This window comes from Pezoporus occidentalis, unplaced genomic scaffold, assembly GCF_034315485.1.
Source record: "Pezoporus occidentalis ecotype Australia unplaced genomic scaffold, CSIRO_AGI_Poc_V1 ctg139, whole genome shotgun sequence".
Lineage (NCBI taxonomy): Eukaryota > Metazoa > Chordata > Aves > Psittaciformes > Psittacidae > Pezoporus > Pezoporus occidentalis.
The window spans coordinates 2,022,301-2,030,126 of record NW_026913198.1 but is presented as its reverse complement, the minus strand read 5'-3'; positions in this window follow the sequence as shown (position 1 = coordinate 2,030,126).

Sequence of the window (7,826 nt, the reverse complement as noted above, 5' to 3'; positions counted from 1 at the left end):
TTTTTATATGACTAGAGTATGTTATGCAGTTTTGCCTGTAAAGATCCATTTGTGCTATAAAACACCAGATTTCCCCTACTACTTTAAAATTAATATGCAGTTGTGCTCTTTCTTTTGTGAACAACAGGGCACAACTATAAACATTGCTTTTTCTATAAATCACATTCAGTTCTGGCTAAGTTATACTCCATCACTGGTACCCAGTGGGGACACGTTTAATTCTGGCAGAAGTTTCTGTCCGTGCTGAAAAGCCATCCTTGGTAGGTCAGCAAGAAAAAGAATAATCTTTCATTCCTGCTTGTTCTTCAGAAGTTATCAGTCCGACTATCTTTACCCCTTGCAAAGACTTTACATTCATCTAGACCTAAGAGTAACTTTTCCTGGTATGCATGAGTAGAAGTATTGATACATGACATAATGCTGGGTTTTGGAGATGAACTTTTTTTCCTGCTACTTGAAGGTCATCTTTTACATATCTAGGGCTGGTTATTTCATGTTTCCTCTTCATCACTCCTTTTGTTTAATACCCTACTACATCCTTCAGCTAGTGCTAAGACATAACCCCCCCATTATGGGGGTGGTGTTGGGGGCAGGCAAGGGAAATATTTTTGCTTTTCTCTCCATTGTCAAATTCTCTTAACGTGTAAACAAATCTAAAGAAACTAGGTGCTTACAATCCCAAAGTGGGAGAGATATTTTGGTATTATTTGTCAAGTACTACTACAGTTGTGGGACTTGTTAAGGGAATCCTGGGTTAGTTGCCATGGACAATACCTGTAGCTGCATCACCCAGCAGGGACTAGTACGTGCAAAAGGAACATGTTCATCCTTCAGAATGCTTTGGGAGGTGCAAACAGAAGCACAACAAAAATATCCAGCTACCCTAGGTAAATAAAATACCATCGAGCACAGCCGAAGTGTCCTTGTCTGTAAGTTGGTTGCAAAACTTAAGCAAAGACCTCCCCAGACTTCCAATTTCCTTCCTTTTCTCAGCCTTCCAGTGTCTTCACCCTCACTGCTGTCTGACCACATATTTGGGTGACTTCTTCTTACTACTGAGGGACATCTTCTGTCCATCGCAAACAGCAGCTGCTTTCCAGCTCTTATATTCTTCATCATTCTGCCATCTTGTTCCCATGTAGTGGCTATGTTGTGAAGTAATCACCAAGGGTGAGAGAAAGGACAACAAAGACAAATAAATGTATGAAAATCATTGTCTCTGTGAGCCTGCCGGAAGCCTGAAGTGCGGTTGAACTGGTCTGGTAATATTCTGCCCTTTGGCATTATTTTATGTGTATTCATGGGAAATAATCAGTATTACAGTCATTTTTATGTTTAGGGTGTACAGATAATTTCTGAGTACAATAAATATTTTGTTTGTGCAGCACATATGTTTGAGTACAGCTTTATCTTTTTATGTGAAATGCCCCTTTATACTTCATGTGCTTCAAAATATACTGCTTACTTTTTGCATTGCTACTGTGGATATATAAATTGTGTATGTTATGTGTTGGGCACAAACATGGCAACACATTTTATTGTTTTACATGCTGACAAATTTATTTTAATTTATTTGCAGCTAACCAAAATACCATATCCAAAACCTCAGCTTAATTATGGATATTCAATTTTGCATTTGCTAGAACAATAGGTAGCTTCATATGTCAGAGATGAGTTTGGATGCTAACATATAAATGAGATGCAGTCTTGCAGTTTCTCCTCAGGTCTAGCCAAAGGATGTCCTGAGTTATCAGGCTTCAGAACCCACACGACAAGGATAAATGCCTTGGCAGCGGGGGATGAAAGTACTTGGGCTCCGGAAGGATCTTCAGAGACAGAAAGGGAGCCAGCTTGAACTACTCCACAGAGCTAGTTTTGTAGCCTGTCCTGCCTGTTTTTAAACTGTGTAGGCTGGGATGTAGTCAATTGCTTCTTGTTTGGCTATTCTCATCAATGGTCTTCTGAAATCTTAACCCACGATGTTTTACTAAGTTGAGCTGGTAGGATTTCCCCTTCAGCTGTGAGAGATTTTGTTCATGTTCAACGCCTCATTCAGCCCATTCTGGAAATACAGAAGCTTGGAAAGGGTTACAGACCAAATCCAAGCTGCCAGTGAGGGTTTTTGATTAACTGCAGCCCAAGAGAACAGATCCCTTACTCTTTTTTCCACCTTTCTTCTCCTTTTCAGATCACTTCCATGCCATGTGTCTCTACATGTCATCTAATTTACTAGATTTTTATATGCTTCCAAGGAAAATAATTTTCTAAGAAAAAATATTTTTCCTCTTGGAAGGCTTTTATTCTGATATAGTGGAAGGTGTCCCTACCTGTGGCAGGGGAGTGGAACTAGATGATCTTTGACGATCTTTAAGGTCCCTTCCAACCAAACAGTACTATGATTCTATGGTTATTTAGTCATAACACAGGATGTAGTGTACTCTAGGTACGCAGTACATGCACCTATCCAGACTAATACCCAGTACAGCCAAATGCAGACAACCTCCTTGTAAGACAAATGCATCCATCAGATAGTGGCAGCTTTGGTACAGTAGCATGGACTTTTGTGCACAATAAAAACATTCTCAGCTTCCTTCATATATGGGTGTGAATGCACTCATCACTCATAAAACTCCAAACTTTGTAGAAGCACTACTTACATAAAAGAGGTTTTTTCTGTCATTCAGCTTGTGGGAGTCAACTCCAACTGCAAAAGCCTTTCTTTTATGTAGAAGGCATTTCCCTTGATGAGTTTTTTACTTGATATTATTTTGATTTCACAATGTGTCTTCTTCTCATATTATGAAATAGTAAATAAAAGCAGTTAATTTCTTTAATCATTATGGTTTTTGTACTCTACACAAATGCCTATAGTATCTCAGCTCTGTCTCCCTCCAAACACTGAGCTAGTCTCTGTCACTTCATACCCAAGCAATGGACAGTAATAATTTCCAGAACCTCCATATTCCTATTAGGCTTTTTAAATCTTCATAGATGTTGGCTTTTTACTTTTTAAAATCTTAAGTGATGGCACTTCTATTCAGAAAAAGCATGAAAACCCTCCACATAATATCTGCTTACTTACTGCTATCCCTTATCTAGATAGATGACTTCTTAATTAAGATCCATCTGACTTCAAGCAGGCACAGTTAAAAGCTGTAGCAGGGGAAATCAAGCTGAATTGACCTCTACACTTCTGTAATCAATTTTTAAGTACATTTGCAATTAAAACAATTTGTGTGAGACAGGCAAAATAAATAACAAATATATTAAGAACATTAAACTAATTCTAATTGTCAAGTGTTTTCTTTTGGAAGTCAGAATTGTCAAACAGTTTTGCTTATGCAAAATATAAGGGCTGAGTGATATTAATAACACCTCCTTTCTTTCTCATAGTACAACATATTTATGTGCAAAGATAAATTTGCGTAGTTGTAGTCTTCCTTGTTAACATTTAGCAATGCGTACATATACTTCCGAATCAGTATAATAACTGAACACATTTTGAAGAGGTAACAGTATTTCATTTGAATTTAAATGTCTTGTTTTGAATAAGCAGTTATGTTATGGAGCTAAATCAGTCAGCTTAACAACAAAGGGCAGTATGCTGATGAATTATGTATGTTATCTGCATTTTCTGCCTGCTGATAATTGACAGGTATCATGGCACATTCTGCAAACTTCCTGTAATTATGTGCCACATATCAAACACCAATGTACATATAATAGTCCTCCCCACACACACATAAACACAAAATGTTTTTATGTTTTATTTAAAGCTTACAGCATTTTTAAATTTTGTTTCTCTCACTCTAGTTTCCAGCCTGCTTTGCCACTCAACCCATTCAACAATGTTAAGTTAATAAGATTTTTTCAGTGTTAGTTTGTCAGAGTCACTCATTCAGGCATTTGCTCTATCCTTTTGGTTTTGGGTTGTTTGTTTTTTTTTTTTTAAATAGTTAGGATAAATCAATACTGAAGAAAACTTACTACTATTTGCGAGAAATTACCTGCTGTTTGGATACTTGTAGTAAAATAGATGTCTCAGTCTTTGATACCAAGTTCTTGTCCTTACTGACATATATTTCATCTTTACCTAGTAGCATAAAGTAGTTAAAAGTAGGTTAAAAACCCTAGTGTATTAATGGAGCTGATTAAATAGCTAGTTCCTTCTTGGTAGTATGCATTTAATTCAAACTAACTCCACCATAACAAGGATGTATTAATTGGGTAGATCTGCAACTGGACTCTTTAGATGCAAAGTTTACTGATTAAATTTAACCACTACTAGGTTTCTTAGCACATGATTCAGAATTACTTTTCTTTTAATTCACTGCTCTGTTCCTCGGAAGGAAATGAATTATGCTGAGAATTATTTTAATACACCTGTGATAATAAAGCTGTAATTAAAAGGAGTCTTTTTGTTACCTTGAAAGGCTTTTTACTTATATTGCCTTAAATACCTGAATTTATATTTTAATCTAAAAACCTACATACAATAAATGAAATGCCTGGTGTATGTAAAAAAACACCACAGGTACATGCTGTGGAAGACTTCTCACACTCTGTCATCACATCTTTGACAGTATTCACTACCAGAGGAAGCATGTGAAACAAAGCCTCAGCAATTACAGAAAGTAATTGTGCAGAAGGAAAATCAGATAAATATCTCTTTTGTTGCCATTAATTTAGACTTGATTTATCAGTTTCATTAGTAACTACAGCTAATGTTCTTGTCCTGTATTACTGATTAAGTTGGTTCTGAGGCTTGCGTTTTAGTGAAACAAGTAATCTGATACAGTCTTTCTCACTGTGTTAGAATAAGTAAACTATTAAATATATTTATAAAGCCACTTTAATTAAAAAGCACTTCAGCTCTCAAAATATGATGCCCTGACACTGGTGTAAAAGGTGACTGGCTGTGAACAGTCAGTGATGGCAAAGGGAAGGTAATGACTGCCAGCAGCTAGTAGAATCCCTGTTCTTCACTGAACTGAAAGACAAAACATCAGGAAGGGTAAAAAAAACTTGTAGTATTTTTTTCTCTAAAGCATGTGGGGTTTTTTTAAAGATATCTAAATGTAGGACCTGTCTGGCTTGAGACCTCTAAACAACTGAGTGCAGGCAAACAAGGTAAAAAGCAGAGTGCAGATTTTTCTGCAGTTGTTGGCAAATGCTTATATGAGCATCAGTGCATCCATGACCTCACATAAATCCAGTTTTCAAAGACTTAGCTGAAATGAATGCAAAATTCACAGGGACATGTGAAGGCACTGCTGCTGGGCTGAGTGCTAGCTTCTCTACTGCTACCCCAGCATTGAGGACTTGTAGCTGATTCTGCAGCCTTTGGGCTAAAAGTTACGAGGAACTGAAGCCATGATTTAAATAGGAATGATGGTGCTCCCTCTCAAAGTTTTATTTTACATTACCTCTAAAGCACCTCGTGCTTCTGAAGGAGGTTTTGTTTCCTAGCTGATGCACATACGGCTTAGCCTGAAGCAGTGCAGATATCTCCCAGAAGGCCAATGGGTTCAGTGGGAGAAGCTTTCCATATGATCTCAGATGTATGGGCACCACAGGAGGAACTCAGGAAAGTGAGCAGGCTGGGGTGCTGGGAAGCACAAGGCTTCTAGAGGCAGAGCATCCTGGGGAAATACAGCAACTGCTCTCAGAAGAAATGACAAATCAAAGCTGTTTCCATAAATTGGCTTATTTAGCATCCCAAAATGAAGACTATGGCAGGGCTGGATCATTTTTGATAATAACAAAGTGCGAATGTCTTCCACTCTGTAGCCTTGTAAACAATAATCAGACATTCAAAACCAAAACAGACTGTGATCCCTTTTCATCTTTTAATGGTCTCCTCACTTGTCAATCTGCTTAGCATATCCTAACGTGTTTAGGGCTAAATAATACACCACTTTCTTCAGAGGAGTGGTACGTATTTAGGCAGGTAATCTTATGAAATTAACAGGACTACTCCTTTAATTAAGGGGGTCAGGACAGGACCTTGACAAAGACTTTTCTTGTCTATGAACATTCTCATCAAAAGTGCTTACATGAGGGCTTATTATTATGTGAAAGCAGAGTTATCTGATGGTTTTTTTTTGGTGGTGATGGGCCCTGTTACAACCTATTTGGGCACTCACAGGTTCCAGCTTCCCAACTTTCCATTATAGCGTGGCCAAAAGACAGAGTATTACATACCCTCCTACCACAGGAACAGATGTGTCATATCACCACAGATGGGTGCATTCCCAAGTGCATCATGGAGTAAGATGCACTGAGCCCTTAGGACAGGGGTGAAATGGCTACTGGAGTGATTCCTTGGCCCTGTGCAGTGCATTGTGCAGTGGCCTCCTGTGGGGTTCTGCAGCACCAGTGAGCTCTGAGCAAGCGTCACCACACTAGATGTATTTCATAGAATCATAGAATAGTTAGGATTGAAAAGGACCTTAAGATCATCCAGTTCCAACCCCCCTGCCATGGGCAGGGACACCTCACACTAAACCATGTCACCCAAGGCTCTGTCCAACCTGGCCTTGAACACCACCAGGGATGGAGCATTCTCAGCTTCCCTGGGTAATCCATTCCAGTGCCTCACCACCATTACAGTAAAGAACTTCTTCCTTATATCCAATCTAAACTTCCCCTGTTTAGGTTTTAACCCATTATCCCTTGTCCTAGCACTGCAGTCCCTAGCAAAGAGTCCCTCCCCAGCATCCTTATAAGCCCCCTTCAGATACTGGAAGGCTGCTATGAGGTCTCCACGCAGCCTTCTCTTCTCCAGGCTGAGCAGCCCTAACTTCCTCAGCCTATCTTCATACGGGAGGTGCTCCAGTCCCCTGATCATCCTCGTGGCCCTCCTCTGGACTTGTTCCAACAGTTCCATGTCCTGTTGGCCTTCTGGGCTGCAAGCACACACTGAAGCCGGCTCATGTTCATATTCTCATCGACCAACACCCCCAAGTCCTTCTCCACAGGGCTGCTCTGAATCTCTTCCCTGCCCAACCTGTAGCTGTGCCTGGGATTGCTCTGACCCAGGTGTAGGACCTTGCACTTGGCATGGTTAAACTTCATGAGGCTGGCATCAGCCCACCTCACAAGCGTGTCAAGGTCCCTCTGGATGGCATTCCTTCCCTCCAGCGTATCAACTGAACCACACAGCTTGGTGTCATCGGCAAACTTGCTGAGGGTGCACTCAATCCCACTGTCCATGTCACTGACAAAGATGTTGAACAAGACCGGTCCCAACACCAATCCCTGAGGGACACCACTCATTACTGGTCTCCAGCTGGACATTGAGCCATTGACCACAACTCTTTATGTGCGGCCATCCAGCCAGTTCTTTATGGCTGTCACCAAGCACCTTGTTGTTTTTCATGTGCCTTAGCATGCCTTCCAGGAGAATCTGCTCCAAGATTTTGGCAGGCACAGAAGTCAGACTGACTGGTCTGTAATTCCCTGGGTCATCCATTTTCCCCTTCTTGAAAATGGGGGTTATATTTCCCTTTTTCCAGTCATCGGGAACTTCACCTGACTGCCGTGAGTTCTCAAATATGATGGCCAGTGGCTTCACAACTTCATTCACCAGCTCCTTCAGGACCCACGGATGGATTTCATGAGGCCCCATGGACTTGTGCACGTTCAGGTTCTTAAGATGGTCTCGAACCAGATCCTCTCCTGCAGTGGGAGCAAAGTCTTCATTCTCACAGTCCCTGTGTCTGCCTTCCAAGACTTGGGTGACGTGGTCAGAGCCTTTGCCAGTGAAGACCGAGGCAAAGAAGTCATTCAGAACTTCAGCCTTTCCCAAATCCTGTGTAGCCAGT